This window comes from Hylobates moloch, unplaced genomic scaffold, assembly GCF_009828535.3.
Source record: "Hylobates moloch isolate HMO894 unplaced genomic scaffold, HMol_V3 SCAFFOLD_6, whole genome shotgun sequence".
Lineage (NCBI taxonomy): Eukaryota > Metazoa > Chordata > Mammalia > Primates > Hylobatidae > Hylobates > Hylobates moloch.
This window is the reverse complement of record NW_026652281.1, coordinates 107,719,105-107,732,836: the sequence shown is the minus strand read 5'-3', so window position 1 is coordinate 107,732,836 and position 13,732 is coordinate 107,719,105. Positions and strand designations below refer to the sequence as shown.

The window sequence follows — 13,732 nt, the reverse complement described above, 5'->3', positions numbered from 1 at the left end:
TCAAACCCCAAGACTATAGGATGCCATCAGCCAATGATGTACTTTGTTTAATATAACAATGGGTTAATATTGGTCATTTCATTACTGCTTGTTATGTAGTGAAAGCTTACTAGAAAATGAAGTGTTCAGAAATCAGTTGAAAGGAGCAAAAGAGGTGAGAGATTTTTCCAAGTTATATGCTCGATCGGGCTAATTAAAGGTATGGATGCATTAGTGGGTTATGAACACCTTTGATTTCTAAAGATGCTTTCCTAGGAAGGGGATGGTGTATTCTAATCATAGATAGCACTGAGAGCTTCCCAAGGCCAGGGGGCACAGTTCTTCTCTCTTACGTGCTCCCTAACTCTCTCCCTAAGTGCCTATTGCCACCTGGCACCTGGTGGGTGGATTGAGCGCATTACTTGGGAAAGTTTCTTGATTAATAGGAATATTCTTGAACAAAGCACTGTTGACTTGTGGTTTTCATGTTTTATTGGATTTTTCATGCTTTACATATAAAGCTCATAAAGTACACACAGAGAAGGAAACAGGTATGAAGGACGGAAAATAAAACTCAACTGATGGGATACAGAAAGGTACAGTGTGTGCCATTCTGGTGTGGATTAACTGGGCTTGGCATGATTATGGCTCCTGTCAGCTGATCAGTTTACTGGTCTGAAGAAGTTGTGGGAATGGAAAGCGCTGGTGCCTAACATTACCTCAACCCCACCCCTGCCAAAATACTTCCCAAGAAAACACTATGCCCATACTCCCAAATTTGCTATTAAGCTCGACGGCCATCGAAAACCCATCTGTTATGACCTCCTGCTCATTTAGCAAACATTTTCAGAGACCTGCCTTGTGCCAGGCTAGGATTTAGAGGTGACTAGGACAGGGTCCCTGACCAAGGGAGTGCAGAGTGCCCTGGGGAGGCACTTATCTGAAAAGCCTAACACATGGTGACAAACGGTTGGTAGGAGATGACTATAAAAGCTTGGGCATTTGGAAAATACTTTTAGTGTTGACTGTTTTTTTTTTTTTTTGAACAAATACACAGTACTTAGGATGTGCCAGGCACCATGCTATGGACTTTACAAATATTAACTCATTAATTCTCCCAATAACCTCCAGAGGCAGACACTATTATTATTTTCATTCTACAGTTGAGGAAACTAAGGCACAGAGAGGTTAAGTAATGTTCCCAAGGCTACACAGCTCATCAATGCAGAACGAGGATTTGAACTCACACCGTCTTGCTCCAGAGTCCATGACCTCAGCCACCACATGCTGCCATCCCTTTAACCCAGTCCCTGGAAGATGAATGGACTAGCTTGTTCAAGGGCACTGATGTGTGACCACGTGTGGCCCACAAGGAGAAATCCAGTGGTCAGAGCAGTGGGATAAGAAGAGATGCTGTCTGGGGTGTGAGCGCCAATCTTGGAGGAATGGGCAGTGAAAGGGAACTGGCAAAGAGGGCTGAGAAGGAGCCCACAGAAGGAAAACCAGAGGAGGGGCCTCTCCAAAGAGGAGAAGGAAGATAAATTATGGCAGAGTCCACAGTGTCAGCTGCTACAGAAGTTCAAGTAAGATGAGGAAAACCAAGCCATTCTTTTGGAGATTAGAAGCCTCTGCTGTAATTGCCCAAGGGTTTTTCCTGCCTGCTGCAAAGATAAGACCAATTCACTGAGACCACGGTATTGCAGTAAAGAAAGAGTTTAATTAATGCTAAGCTAGTCACATGGAAGACACATTACTTAAATCAGTCTCCCCGATAACTCAGAGGGTAGGGTTTTTAATGGATAATTTGGTGGGTAGGAGGCTAGGGAATGGGTGCTGCTGATTAGCTGAGGATAAAATCATAGGGGTGTGGAAAATGGTCCTTGTGTGCTGAGTCTGCCTCTGGGTGAGGGTCATGGGACTGGTTGAGTCATGAGTCAAGGGTCTTGGCAGGCAGTCAGTCAGTTGCTACAATGCAAAAGTCTGAAAAAACATCTCAAAAAACCAATCTTAGGTTCTACACGAGCAATGTTATCTATAGGAGCAATTGGGGAAGTCACAAATCTTGTGACCTTTGGCTACATGACTCCTAAGCAGTAAGGTATTATAGAAATTATGCCTACATTTTAAGTAGAATTCAGGCCCCTCCCATAATCATAATCTCCTTACCTTTCGTTAGTTTTATTCAGTCTCTGAGCAAGGAGGGGGTTAGTTTTAGGGATGGACTATTATCATTCTTGCTTCAAAGTTAAACCATAAACAAAATTCCTCCCATGGTTAACTTGGCCTATACCCAGGAATGAGTGTGGACAGCCAGCCCGTGAAGCTAGAGGCAAGATGGATTCAGCCATGCTTGATTTCTCTCACTATCATAATCTTTGCAAAGGCAATTTTGCTTCTGACCTTAGTGAACACATGGTGGGTAGAACAGAGGACTGCAGTTACACTTACTGATGAAGAACTGATGGGAGGAGAGAGTGGTGTGAATGTCTTTCTAGAAGTTTTATAATAAAGGGAAGAGGGGAGAGAGAGAAAAGAAAGGGAAAGGGAGAGACAGAGAGGGAGTGAAATGGGATGGAAGGGAAGAGAGTGAGCCTAGCTTAGGGTCAGAGGCAGGCGGGAGAACAGAGAGTTGCAGAGGTGAGAGAGAGGTGGGGTTGGGGAGGCAGACCAGATGAAGAAGACTGAGACTCAGAACTTCTCTCTGGCACACCTCAATCTGAGCACACACTCTTTGGGGCACAATGTAATTATTATTTCTTCCAGGCAGTGAAGCAAAACATTAAAAGGTTCAGTTGCAGATTTAATACAGGAAGCTTTATAGGACATCTTAGATAGTGAGGACTTTGAGGGAAGACCTATGCTTCCTTAACTGAGTACCAGGCAAAGAGAAGGTTCTTCGTGTGTTTGTTGAATGAATAAATGGGTCTTATTTACATTTTTATTGTGAATATGATGAAAAAAGAACATGGCACTGATTTTAAAACACTTGGAAATACAGTCATAAAAAATGAAAATTTTATGGCCTGCAAGTCATTTCAGGAAGTGTTGCAAACACATCCATCCATCCTGCCCGAGGCCTTGAGGTAATAGGGCCATTATAGGATTTCTCATTGGCTCATCAAAAAACTTTCTGCTCCTATATTCCTGCTACTTTACAGACAGATTCTGTATTTTATTAAAGGTAGGAAAAATAAATTGTTTTGGAAGCATAGGGTATAGTTAAAGGTGTTAAGAAAATGTAAAACAATTTTACTAGTGTCTTGCCTACTAATTTGGATAAATGTTTATTCTCAAAATGTTCTAGCATTATCTTTCTTCTTCCAGAAAGGTCAGGCACATGCCACTAAAAACACATTTAGTACATTCGGGAATATTTTTCAAGTGATTTATTGGAGCAATGTATTGACTATTTATTTATATATATCTTATTTCCAGTAATGCTACAACCTCATTAGAAGCGACTTGGCTCATTGCTTAAGCAAAATGATTTAACTATTTAGGAGCTCTCCTTTAAAAATAGGCTATTTTCTCTGAATAGTTTACCAGAATTGGGGATCTATTTTCGAAAACGTACATGAGAATGGGTAAGGTCATAGCCCTGAGCCTTAGGTAATTCCTCGAGAAGTTGTATCTATTGTACGTTCTGGTTCATTTTTCTCCATCCCTGGCTCTCCAGCAGGGAGGAGTTCTCCACTTGAGGTATGAGGGCACAGCCACCTCTCTGGGGAATTCTGGAATCCTCTGGAGAGGCTCCGTCCTGGCAGGCACCCAGCTAGTAAAGTATCGGGTCTGGTTTTAGCAGTGAAAAAATGCTTCCACTCTTTGGGGACATGAGAACACGATTTTACATATTGAAAAATGAAATTTGCTAACTACTGAGTGTGCAATGCATAATCCCCACTCTGTAGCTAATATATTCAGATGCTTACAGCATATACATAAGCTATGAAGCAGAATGATCAAATGTGTGTGTGTGATCCCCTGCAAGCTGAAACATTACCAATATGTGGCTTCTAAGTGTTTCTCCTTGTGGCATTCCTCTGACCCCTGCCTCTCTCCACCATCCTGAATCTTGTGTTTATTATTTACCTGTGATTAAAAAAATACTTTTATCACATATGTATCCTCCTAAGAGGAGAGAGGGAAGGAGAAAGAAAGAAAGAGATGGAAGGAGGGAGGGAAGAAGAGACACACATTTGAGAGGAGAGAGAGACAGAATTCCCTCAAATAGTTTAATGTCACTTTAGAAAACACACACATTTCTTCAGGTATTTTGTTTCACCTAATGATCCCAATTCAACTGTTATAGGATGCTAAATATGTTATTGTACTGAAAAATTTTAAATGTTATTAAATCTAGTTGGTGCACATAGAAGGGAACTGACAGTTTCATGTATTGTTTGTAGAGTGTTAATTGCCTTTTTTTCTTGAAAGTAATTTAGCAATATCGATGGAATTAAAGTCCTTAAAAAAATACAATGGGCCAAGCAATACCCCTTACAGGATTTTATTCTAAGGGAAGAATAGAGTAAGTATGCAAAGATGTTTGTTTAAGGATGTTAACTGTAGGGCCGGGTGTGGTGGCTTGTGCCTGTAATCTCAGCACTTTGGGAGGCTGAGGCAGGCAGATCAGGAGATCAAGACCATCCCACGTCAGGAGATCGAGACCATCCTGGCCAATATGGTGAAACCCCGTCTCTACCAAAATACAAAAAATTAGCCAGGTGTGGTGTCACACGCCTGTAGTCCCAGCTACTCAAGAGGCTGAGGCAGGGAAATCGCTTGAACTTGGGAGGCGAAAGTTGCAGTGAGCTGAGATCCTGCCACTGCACTCCAGCCTGGGTGACAGAGGGAGACTCTGTCTCAAAAAAAAAAAAAAAAAAAGAAGAAGACACAGTCCAAAAGTTATTTGTTAAATATGCAGTGATTTAAAATGATGAAAGAATGTGCATGTTACATTGAGTGGGAAAAAAGCAGCTATATAATACATAACAATTATATAATAACAACAGTTATATGGACCATCCTATATGGAGGACCCTCTAATTTTTATAGAAATAACTTCTGGCCAGCATGGTAGGTTGCGCCTGTAATCCCAGCACTATGGGAGGCTGCAGTGGGAGGATCACTTGAGGCCAGGACTTTGAGACCAGCCTGGGCAACAGAGTGAGATTCTGTCTCTACAATAAAATTTAAAAAAAATTACTCGGTGTAGTGGTGTACGCCTCTAGTCCTACCTGCTCAAGAGGCTGAGGTGAGAGGATTGCTTGAGCCCATGAGTTTGAGGCTGCAGTGAGCCATGATGGTGCCACTGCACTCCAGCCTGAGTGACACAGTGAGATTCTGTCTCTAAAAATAAATAAATAAATAAATAAATTTATATGTATGAAAAAAACTGTGAATGCAAAAACACCAAATTGTATAAACAGGGACAAGATTTTGGGTGATTATCATTATTGCTTATCTGTATTTTTTGTCTTTCTAGAAGACTAATGTATTATTTTGTGAAAATGAAAAATAGCTTGTACTAGTCTATTTATTAAAGAGAGAGCTTGGAGATTTTCTATGTGACCTATAGTATAGTCCATTATCCATCTGTGGATGGAAAATTTAAAATCATAGATTGACACCTACCATGAAGACCTTTTCTCCCTTGCTGTGCTCTCTGGGGATGCAAACTGACTTTATATCAGTGTGGGGAAAAAAAAAAGAAACACAATTACACAACCCCCAAATGCATTCTATTGAACAAAAATTCAAACATCTGTATTACCCCAATCATATGTGCCCGGCTCTAGTCCATCAGCATGGCGCACACGTACCACTGCTAGCTAAGCACACCTCCCCAAGTTTTCCACAGGGTGGGTTAATATTTCTAGTTCCATTTGTCATTACAACCTCCCCATGAGGTGGAAGAGTCTATAGTGGCAGGTATGGTAATTATCAAGGCTGCTTTTTTTTTTTTTAATTTGGTAAAAGACTGGTCAAATATTTTCATTTTATAGTCCCCTGGTCTCTTGGAGCCTTTGAAAACAATGGTCAATAGTTCAGCAAGTTCATTACCTAATTCTCTTAAGGCTGGGGAATGTGCATTCTCTGGACTGGCTGATTTACATATTGTCCCATGTTTTCAAGTATTCCCTTACCTGGTTTATTTCAACATCTATATTTAAAAGTCTTCATTACTTCCTAATTATCTATGCTCCCTTTATTTTTCTTGTTAAAGACCAGTTTAAAAACTCATTCTGCTTTCTCTGCAGCTGCTCTTATCTTTCTTTCCTCCATAAGCCTTAGAAAGAGTTGCACATTCTTTTTTTTTTGGCTCTTCCTCATCGTTTCTCTATTTCTGTAGTGGGCTTTCTTCCACCCTTAGATCTTTTCAAGATTCTTTGTCAAGCGATTCATTGCATTTTTTATTCAAGGCATCCTGGGCCTTTGTGGCTTAACTGTGATTTGAAAACTTTGTGCCCTTGCCTGTAGTGCTATCTGCATTTCTTAATTCACCCAAATTGGATTTCTGAAAATCTTTGAGCTTGAGCAAGTTCCTTAATGTTTTTAAATACGGAAATCAGGTCATATCATCTGGGCAGTGTTATCTTGTGGTCAATAGTATCAAAGACTATTCATGGGAGGGAGAGAATCAGTAGAGATGTGAGGTCACTGTTCATGCTTTGGGCAGGATATAGACATTTTCAGACCCAAATCCATCCTTGACAAAGAAGCTAAGGCACTGTTGGTGTTCCAGGTTGTTGACATTGAACTTGGTTTCCTGGGCAGAGAACACACCTCAGAAGGCAGGCCACTTGCTGTTTAAAAATCCATGCTTAATAAAGGCTGCTCAGGAGTTCCTCTTTCTAGCTTACATTAGTTAATGGTATGAGAACAAGTGCTAGATTTTACACTCATCAATTTAGATGCATCAATCCATAGTGTTCCTTCATTCCGTTTTTGTCAGTTTGTGGACCTGGGGATCTGCAGGTAAGTATGTGATTTGAGACAGCTTCCCTACAATCTGCAGCAGCCATGGAGGCTTGCTGTTCAGGTCTCCCTTGACAGAGAACTTGCCCCAGGGAGTGCACTTCGTGGACAGCCTCCAGCTGTCAATGTCTCCAGGGCAGCTTCCGGCCAATGACTGGGTGCAGCAATGGCACTAGGGCCCATGTTTTCTGGCCAATGCAGGACTCCTCAATAGGTGATCTTTGCACCAGATTGTCCTGTTGGGCTGGTCAAGCTGTTCTCCGAGCCGCACTGCAGTCTGAGGCTCCTCCTACCTCATCTTCCTTCCTTCCCCCTCTCCTTTTCACAGATGTCAGACCTGCACTGAAGTCTGATGGCTCTCCCTGCCCGCTTCTGCTCCCTCTCCCCTTTATCTTTCACTAAATCTCTTGCACTTCTAACGCCATCTCAGCATCTGCTTCTTGAAGGACCTGAACTGACACAAGAACCCAGCCCCGCTTTAACCTTGCTAACCCCTCCTGCCTCCCCCATCCATCCTGCCTGCATGAGCTCAGCCATACACTCTTTTATGTTACTTTATGGAAAACTCAAATGCTACATAGTCACTGAATACCTTCCAAGTTAAGTAAAAAACAGACCTGGATGTTATCTCCAGTTTGGGATTGCTGTAAATACTACTACTCTCATTCATTACTGTGGATAATTGATCTTGTTATACAGTTTGAGCACATTGGAACGTTCTCAGGGAAAAGCTTGTACTTAAACCTCAGCAGCACTAGGTGATGCTGCTGTCCCACACAAAGGCTGCAGCCTGAGCTAGGCTTGGCCAGGGCGTCCTGGGCTGGGGGTCCTGCCATTCCTTGGCTGAGTAGGGCCTGCAGGTCTGCAATCCACTCCAGAATCTGAAAAAGTCATTTCTGTATTCATGATTCTGGACTCTGGGAAAGACTGTAAGTGTGTTAAATCTCTCTCTCTCTCTCTCAGAGCTTACAGAATGTGTGTGTGTGTGTGACAGAGAGAGAGAGAGAGACAGACAGAGAAAGAGAGAGAGAGAAGGAGTTTTCAAAAACTCTTGAACTGATTCAGAAACTAACCCTGGTTGCTCTAATTTCTGCAGGTGCCCCTGAGTTCACCTTACATGAATGCTCTTTTGGATCCACAGAAGAACTGAAAGTTCAGCAACCCCACCTCCTGCTCCCAAATATGGGAGAAAGATCAATACAAATGATACTGACACCAAAGTCTTTACCTAGAATTCCTTCAAAGGGTTGGGTGTCCGGGCAACACTCATTTGTGTTAGACAAATAGAGTACAGGGTACAGGGGCTTCTTCTGTGCTTGGTGTCTTCTCTGTAGTACAGAACCGGCACTTCCCTGGCCAGATTTCTGTCTTTAACACTGCCATCTTTGACGCTGCCTCCCCCAGCCTCACATGTGCAGTTAGCCATCAGTAAACATAACACCTGTCTTGTAAATCCTCATAGGAAAAGCTGCTGAGTGGGACTAAAAATCTAACCCCACCATTTCACTCACACTCCAAAGAGTGGTATCTGTTCTACATGCACGGCACTCCTGTTGTGGAGCAGCTGGGTAGGCACATTGGTTAATTTGAGTTGAAGAAGTTATTTTCTTACACATGGGATGACTATTTGGTTGCATAGAGAATACATTCATATTAACGGGACTGAATTCATCCGTGCCTCCACTGGGGAATCTCCGGACCACAACCATCAATCTACTCTTTAATATTGCCCAGTCTCTCATCCCATTCTGCACCAATAATGGTTAGGAATTTCCCAGAAGACCCCTGGCCCAATGCCTTATAGAGAGACATTAGGAGTATGTCAGCAAGACAATTTTTGAAAGATAGACCTAATATTGCTGATAGGCTCTACAATCCAAGTGCAGTGCGACTTACATTTGCTTGATTATAAGAATACAGATTCCCAGGTCTCTGCCCTGGAGACTCTGACTCAGTAGGTCTGAGGTCCCCCTGGGAATATGTATTTTAAAGAAGCAGCCCAGTGACTCTAATGATCAAGCAAGTCCAGGAAACACTGCCCCTTTGTACAAAGTGGGTTCCAGCTACGAACCATTGTGTGAGTCAAATCAGACTCAGCACAAGCCACAATGCAAAAGAAGACCATGGAGATTTTAATAGCTAGAGAAAGAACCATCTGTGAGTCATGGGATGCCCTCACCAGGTAATTGGGCACCTATGGTCATTGCAGCCACCTGGAAGCTTCTGATAGAGAAAGCATTGGGGAATCTTTTATTAACATATTTAATGTGCTTGACTAAGGGAAAAAAGTACGAGAAGCCAGGAGGCCTTGTTAGCAACCCTGCATCATGCATGGTCAAGAAATAATGCTTTCTTTCTCAGGAAAGGTTTAGTTTAACCTTTGGCTGTCTTTCTCCAGGGAGAAGCCAGCGGGCATATACACACTTAAATAGTAGTCTTCCTAAAAGGGCTGGGGGTCCCCGGGGCTCCATGGGCAGTGTCTGGGAGGAGTACAGAGAAAGCCACATGGAACTCTGTCATGGGCAAGGTTATGGCTTCCTCGAGAGAGCAGTCTGCCGCGTTATGTCCCCGGCTGCCCTCCTCCTCCACTGGGGTCAGCCTTGGAATCCCCAGGGACCCCAGAATATTGACCCACCCAGTGACGGCTCCCTCCACACCTTCTTTGTGGCTGAGGAGAGACTGCAGCTCTTTCCCTGCTGAGGATTGACTAAGATAAAGTGCAGAACCTTAGCGAGAAGCTGAAATTGGAGCAATGTGCCTCAGAGGGTCAAATGGAGACTCTGATCTGCAGGTTTTTAGGGCTACTTCTGTCATTCTGCATCCAGTGCGACATCACATCTGCACACCAAACCACAGCAGCTAAGCTTCCAACTTGTCCCCTCCCTGACAAAGTTGGCCACCCCATGGGACATTTTTTGTTTAGTGGCAACAGCTGAGTGAAAACGCAGCATTCCCTTCTTGTTGTCGGATAAATCATTCTTCGTTGGGGGCATCTTTTTGTTTGCTATCCCTGAAAGAGTCTGGGGGTGGCTTTTCTTTTCTTTTTGCCTTTTTCATAAATAAATATTTTAACTGGAAATTTCCAAACGTATGACAGGCCTAGAATGTGAACTTGAATGTACTGTAATAGAAATCATCAGTTGCCATGGCAACGTGTTCCAAGAGCAGATCACACCAAGTCACGTGAGCAGAGAGTGCTCAGTAATACTAACACATCAGAGAGCGAGGCCACTTAACCTCAATCGCTTCCAGCTATTGTGCAGAATGCAATTGAATTTATTCCTAATTTCTGCCAGTGCTAAGGAACAAAATTTCCCTGCAGATTTTAATCTTACTCAGGCAGCCCCAGCCAGTGCTCAGACACTGTTCAGCACCAATATTCAGCAGGGCTACTCACCCAGTTTACAGCTCTATTTTCTTATTCGTATTTTTAATAATAGCGTCCCTCTCCCTGCTGGATCCTGCACATCCCCCTGCCCTGGGGAGAGCTGCCCTCCTCCTTTCCGAATGGCTGCATGGTTTCTCTGGCTCCGTCTGCTAATGCAAGCAACATAGCTTTCATAATAATACCAATTAAAAAATGACAGCTCTCTACTTTTAGTAGTAGTTTTTTTCCCCCCACCCCAAACCTGTGCTGAAATATAATTCTCAACAGCTTTGGGCTATACCTGGGGTTGACAAAATTAACAGCCCCATCATAATAAGGCAAACCCATGGATCAGTGAATGATGGAATCACAGTGTGTATTTTCAGTCCCTGTCACAGTCACATCCCCCCACCCCCGCCCACCCCAACCAGGAGAGCAACACAGACTACCAGGAGGTACGGCCGCCGATCACAGAACACTCGTTTCAAGAGCTTATCAGCTTCTATGAAGGCTGATAAATCAGAACCTCTCATATGGACAGTCTCAAGTTAGCAGCGTCATCGATCTCCCCTGCCCCTTTTAAGTTATTTGTCTTATTCACTTCCAAAGATGATATCAGAGATGCCAAATGAGGCTTTGTTTCCTGTGCTCTTGCGCTGCCTAGGGTGAGTGGCTGTGTTGTTGCAGGGAACTAGGAAGCAAGCTTACCGGGCTTAGCCCTTTGTTTCCAACCCAAGGTCACCTCTCCCGTCGGTTCAGGTGTTGTCAGCAGTCCGCCTGTGTTCTGATGCAGGGGGCAGCATCTTCCGTGGCTGACAGCCTTTGCATGGCCCTAGCCTTTCAGTGACCACCCTGCTTTATGAATGTCACTTTTAAGAAGACGTAAGACTGCTTGAAGAGCTAAACGAAGACAATGCAGAGCCCAGTCCTCAGAAAGTCTATGTTGAAGATCATGCAAAAGGAACATTAAAAATGTGGCTGGGTGCGGTGGCTCATGCCTGTAATCCTAGTACTTTGGGAGGCCGAGGTGGGCGGATGGCCTGAGGTCAGGAGTTCAAGACCAGCCTGGCTAACATGGTGAAATCCTGTCTCTACTAAAAATACAAAAATTAGCTGGGCATAGTGGTGCACTCCTGGAGTCCCAGCTACTTGGGAGGCTGAGGCAGGAGAATCGCTTGAACCCGGGAGGTGGCATTGCAGGGAGCCGAGATCATGCCATTGCACTCCAGCCTGGGAGACGGAGCAAGACTCTGTCTCAAAAAAAAAAAAAAAAAAAAAAATGTAGGGAGATTATTGGAAAGGCCTTTTCAGAAAAAAAGGGTAGTTTCTGCAGTGACTTCCTTTAGCAGGTCGGTTCCTCTAGTGATAGAGGGGGGAATGTAGTTGCAAATCACTTACTCAGCTAGTTCCAAGCCATTGTTCTAATGCTGCACTGGAACAGGAAACGTGGAGAGAAGTCAAGAAGACAGGGAATGGCAGCGTGGAATTAGGATGGGGCCGCTGGTGGTCAGAACTATACTCTACATAGAGAGCTTGGTAACTACGGAAATCTTCATAGAGCCTGTGAGTGAAAAGCAGCCCGAGAGGAAATGAAGGGAAGCGTTGCAGTGAATTTTATATCAGCAGTTTGAGTGTGACATTTGGATCTGCAGGGAGAAAACTACATGGCAAGCTGTTGGTAGCACACAAGGCTCTATGCCTGCCCTGCTGGGATGGAGCCTCTGAGGGGCCTTTGCCAAACAGGCTCACTCCACTGTCACCTGTCCACAGAGCAGGGGAACAGGGTGACCTCAGGTAGAGCCAGCCCTCTGACTCCTATCAGGGACTTCAACCCAGCGCAAGCTCCCTCTGGCTAGGATGGGGGAAGTACTGTCCTTTAACTGGCAGAGTAAACTGTCCAGCTGTTCATGAAACAGATTATATTTTCTAATCAAAATTGGTTTGATTTATACTGGAGCAGAATTTCCACACTTACTAGTCTAAAATACTTGCTGATCCTCTTACCAGAGCTGTGTAGGCAATTAGTGCCCTGGAAGGTTCTGGGAGGACATCTAATCTGCAGTGAAGCAATGGCCCTGTAGACAGTGTGGCCTTCTGGAACATTTCTGCACACAGAGGTACATTTCTGGAGAACACTGAGCCTCATAGCCTCCTACAGAGGAAAGACGGTGAGAGAATGTCAGGAAAAAGCAGGAGCATTTTATTCCTGATGAATTTCATTAAAGGGAAGGACAGTCTGTGCTATTATGCTAATATCTGCAATAGCAATTTTATTATGTTCGTTAATCTATAGTCAAGGAATAACATTATTACAATTCTTATAGCTTTTCAAAGTACTTTCATAACTATTACCTTATTTCAACTGCATAGCAACCCTGTGATGTAGGTGGGTGCATTTTAAAGATGAGAAAATTTGGATCTAGAAAGGTTGGGGTTAGAATAGAATCACACAGAGTAAGGACAGGATCTAGATCTTAGGACACCTGGTCCAGTGCTGCCAGGGGAGAAAGGGAGTTGCCTGCTGTGTATGCTGCTGGTGACATCCATAGGGACTGGCCGTGGGGGGGTCCCTGGGTGCTTTAGCCTGGTTATGACTCTCTGCCTGATCAACTGTCCACTTAATGTTTCTCCATTTATTGTTTCGCAGCCTGAATAACTCCTTGTCCCCATACCACCTATAGGACAGATTTGCAGAGCTCTCAAGACTAGTGCAGATGCATAATGTGTGACCACACCATTGCTTTCCCAGCTCTTCCCCCGTCCCCCAGCAATGCTTTAACACTGACCTGGAGGGGTCTGATGGGAAAGCTAAAATTTGGTTCTATGTCCTTGGTTCTCAGGCTTTCCTTTGAGAGGGTGATGAGATACTAATTTGAGTTCATAATTTTATGCTGAACAATTATCCTCAGAATAATGCATTTTGGATTTAAATTTCAATTGGAGTTTGAGAGGTGCAAAAGTTACAGGAACTATGTCCACATTTTCATTATACATTTTCGTCATTCCCAACAGTTATTATATCTCCAGTACTTCCCACATTACGTCTTGTTTTCAATTCAGTTAAAATCCTGTATGCCTCCTCTGAATATCATAGTTAGAAACAAATAGAGATGCTCAGAGTAATTCTCCAGAATACGATGAGGAACACTTTCCCAGGTTACAGAAGGGCCTGGCTCCAAAACAAGTAACAAAGAACTCCAGCAAAGCTGCCAATCACAATCCTTTAACATTGAAGCGGATCAAGGCATTGCAGTGCATTTCCCGCTTATATTCAACCACAACATTTACCTTTCCCTATGGGCCCATTTCCATCCCAGAAAAGGGCTAATATTGATTAATTACCCACTATATGGTTAAACACCTTTCTTTATATACATTATCTTGATTCACTAAAAAATACTTTCAAAG

General features: G+C 43.4%; 1 protein-coding gene across 2 annotated transcripts in view; it reads right to left on the bottom strand.

The window, feature by feature from the left end:
- PMFBP1 (polyamine modulated factor 1 binding protein 1) overlaps positions 1 to 12,375 on the bottom strand; it is an 86,390-nt gene extending 74,015 nt beyond the window's left edge. Inside the window, exon 1 of one of the 2 annotated variants that reach the window (XM_058441163.1) lies at positions 12,329 to 12,375. The gene's annotated coding sequence lies outside the window, so the exon portion shown is untranslated. Of the gene's footprint in view, positions 1 to 5,216; positions 5,288 to 12,328 lie in introns of those variants that run through there. The other variant, XM_058441165.1, reaches the window with a different exon arrangement.
- Positions 12,376 to 13,732: the final 1,357 nt, after the last annotated feature.